This window comes from Rhinopithecus bieti, unplaced genomic scaffold (genome assembly GCF_001698545.2).
Source record: "Rhinopithecus bieti isolate Rb0 unplaced genomic scaffold, ASM169854v2 scaffold_33210, whole genome shotgun sequence".
NCBI lineage: Eukaryota > Metazoa > Chordata > Mammalia > Primates > Cercopithecidae > Rhinopithecus > Rhinopithecus bieti.
Window position 1 is genome coordinate 373,781 of NW_016814226.1, and position 3,594 is coordinate 377,374.

Here is a 3,594-nt window from a genome sequence, read left to right on the forward strand (position 1 = left end):
GGCCCGGCCGCCGACCAGCGCCCCGCGTCCCGCCCGCGGCGCCCCAACCGTCGCGGCGACCCCTCACCTCGGCGGCCACTCACCTCCCAATCCGCCGCACACTCTGTTCAGGCTGCGACGGCGTCTCCAGCCCCGGCTCCGTCCCGGCTCCCTCTCCCGCTGTTGCTCCGGCAGCGCTGCCCAGCCCTGCCCAGACCCCCCGCGACCGCTTCTGCCGCCAGCCGCGACCGCACCGCCCTCGCCTCTCCCTCTGGGCTCTGTCCATTGGCTGCCAGACACCGAGCCCCGCCCCGCAGCCTCCCCGGCGCCCCCGATTGGGCCAACTGAGTAGAGAGGAGGCTCAACCCCCGTGAGCACGAGGGAACGCCCCAGGACGCGCATTGGTGACTTCTCCTGTCAATCAAAGGGGTGCCTATTTAATGGACTGCGAGGGTGGCGCAGGTTACTCTCCCAAAGCAGTCCGCCGGCGGTGGTCCCTGGGACTCGCTTCCCAGGGCCGGGGTTTTGCGGTTTCATCGGCACCCAGGGGTGGAGGGCGCGGCAGGGCAGCACTGCACCTGACCGGAAGTTCAGGGAAGGTAATCCTACAGTCTTTCAGAAAGTTTCCTCTCCCAAGGGACTCAGAGAAGCTAATGTCATTAGGAGCTCCTCCGACTTGCGCCATAAGGGTCATTCCACGTGGACCCGCTTAAAAGGGGGGGTGGGAGGGCGGATGTTGCTGCTGTCTCTAATAAAATACATTTGGATGACAAGGCACCAGGCAAAGTACACGCATTCTTTCCAATTCTCACAATCACCTTGCATGATAGGGTATTGGCCGGGTTCTGCAGAGGGAGATACTCCTGAAGGAAAATGGAGAGCACGTCCTGAGCACTGTCCTAAGCGCTGTCCAAGCACTGCTTCATGTCATCCAAGCGGAGAAGATGGTGAGAGGACCCCCAGGTGAGGGATTAGCCAGGTAACTTGCTGGGGGTGATGTGGAGTAAGGAAAGTAAATGGCAGAGACAGGATTAGAAACCCAGGTCAGCCCAACCCTTGAGAATAATAATGATGACTGTGTAGCAATATGGGAAAATGCTTAAACTAAAATGTTAAAAGAAAAAGCCAGATACAGCCAGGCATGGTGATATGCACCTGGAATCCCAGCTACTTGGGATGCCGAGGCAGGAGGATCGCTTCAGCCTAGGAGTTTGAGGCCAACCTGGGCTTCATAGCAAGACCCAGTTCTCTAAAAAGTAAAATAAAATAAAATAATAGTAAAAGGAAAAACTAGATACAAAATGGTAGAAACTGTAGAATTGCTGCTACATATAGATAGGGACGAGAAATGAGTCCACAAAAAAAAATCTAGTGATTGTTTACTTTCTAGACTGCTCTGTGGCATTGTCCTTATGACAATAATTGAGAAAGAAATAAAAGAACTGGCCGGGCGCGGTGGCTCACGCCTGGAATCCCAGCACTTTGGGAGGCCGAGGTGGGCGGATCACGAGGTCAGGAGTTTGACACCAGCCTGGCCAACATAGTGAAAGCCCATCTCTACCAAAAATACAAAAAATTACCTGGGTGTGGTGGCAGGCGCCTGTAATCCCAGCTACTTGGGAGGCTGAGGCAGGAGAATCACTTGAACCCGGGAGGTGGAGGTTGCACTGAGCCAAGATCGCGCCACTGCACTCCAGCCCTGGCCACAATGCGAGACTCCATCTCAAAAAAATAAAAAAGAAGCAACATGCAGTGCCAGGACAAGCCACTGCCAAGAAGTCTCTCCTTATTCTCCAGGACTGAGCCAACAGGGACCTCTTTGTCACCCACGATACCTCTGGACCATTTGTATAGAACTCAGCTATCAGCTCTCAGCACCTTCATATCTAGGTAAATTCAGCTTACATCGCAATTGCATGCCCTATGAAAATACAGAGCCTCGGCCGGGCGCGGTGGCTCACACCTGTAATCCCAGCACTTTGGGAGGCCGAGGCGGGTGGATCACGAAGTCACGAGATCGAGACCATCCTGGCTAACACAGTGAAACCCCGCCTCTACTAAAAATACAAAAAAATTAGCCAGGCATGGTGGCAGGCGCCTGTAGTCCCAGGTACTTGGGAGGCTGAGGCAGGAGAATGGCGGGAACCCGGGAGGCAGCGGAGCTTGCAGTGAGCAGAGATCGTGCCACTGCACTCCAGCCTGGGTGACAGAGCGAGACTCCGTCTCAAAAAAGAAAAGAAAGAAAGAAAAGAAAACACAGAGCCTCTTCCCAGTTTTTTGGGGGTTTTTGTTTTGGTTTGAGACAAGCTGGAATGCAGTGGCACAGTCATGGCTCACTGCAGCCTTGACCTCCTAGACTAAAGCCATCCTCCTGCCTCAGCCTCCCAAGTAGTGGCAACCACTGGTGTGCACCACCATGCCCAGCTAATTATTTTTTTAATTTTTGTAGAGACAGACTCTCGCCACGTTGCCTGGGCTGGTCTTGAACTGCTGGACTCAAGCAGTCCTCCTGCGTCAGTCCCCAAAAGTGCTGGGATTACAGGCATGAGCCACTGTATGCAGTCTCTCCCAAGGTTTCTGAACAAGTGTCTGTCATCAGGCCTCCTGCTTTTCCATACACTGCATGCTCACTGGCCTCACCATCATCCCCTTATCCAGTTGCACAAATCCCCCTGCACTCCAAGCACTGCTGAGTCTAGCAGGGGTTCCTGGAGACTGGAAGCTGGAGAGAGGCATCAAACCTGACAATGCCCAGCAACAAGACAGGATGCCTCATGAGCCTTTTTGGCCACCTGGCTCCAGGAGTCACCACCTGGTCACGTGAACCATGCCACACTCTGGCCACTTCACATGCCTTTGATTTTCTTCATTCTCCCCTTCTTTTCTCTCCTCCTCCTTCTCAAGACAAACACGACATTCCTTTCCTTGTCTTGCACCCAGCAACTTGACATCTTTACCTGAACTCTTTGGGCCTTATACCTTCTGTCCTGGCAGCTTATCAGGGTATTTTTCCAAAGATAGCTCCCCGTTGCCAGATGTGAGCACCGCAACATTGTTCCCCACAAACATTTCACAACATTCCATCCAGCCTCCTCCTTCAGTCATACCGGAACAGGCCTGGAGCCCAATCCTGCCTCCACCCCTTTTTAGCCAAGGGGCCTTGGGCCAGTCACTGCAGCTCTCTGCACCTCTGCGTCCCCTCTGTGACATGGGGATTAGGAAGAGCGACAGGGTTGTGGTAAAGAGTCAAAGCGTGGAGAGCTGTTCCGGGCACACGACTGTGAATGCTATGTCTGAACAGCGGACGTGTGGCCATGCCTTGTCAGCTGCTCCTTCGTTCTCTCAAAATGTGACCATTGCCACAGAGTGCCTGGGACTGAGACTGACTGGCTTTAGTTTAGTCCTTTATTAACCATTCCCCACTAAGCAGCCTGGATAAACAGTCTGGGCTAAAACATACTTGTACAGAGAATATAATATTCTCAAAAAATTTAAAACACCAGATATGGTTGTACTGCTGAAAATACAGAGATATGTGTATTTCAGTGTGATAAGTACAGTGATTTATGGATTGTACAGTGATACATGTGTTTCAAGAAAAAAAAATCGGCCGGG

General features: G+C 52.8%; 1 protein-coding gene across 1 annotated transcript in view; it reads right to left on the reverse strand.

Moving 5' to 3' along the window:
• PACSIN2 (protein kinase C and casein kinase substrate in neurons 2) overlaps positions 1-234 on the reverse strand; it is a 150,766-nt gene extending 150,532 nt beyond the window's left edge. Inside the window, exon 1 of the mRNA XM_017850009.1 lies at positions 84-234. The gene's annotated coding sequence lies outside the window, so the exon portion shown is untranslated. The remainder of the gene's footprint in view (positions 1-83) is intronic.
• Between the last annotated feature and the right edge of the window lie 3,360 nt (positions 235-3,594).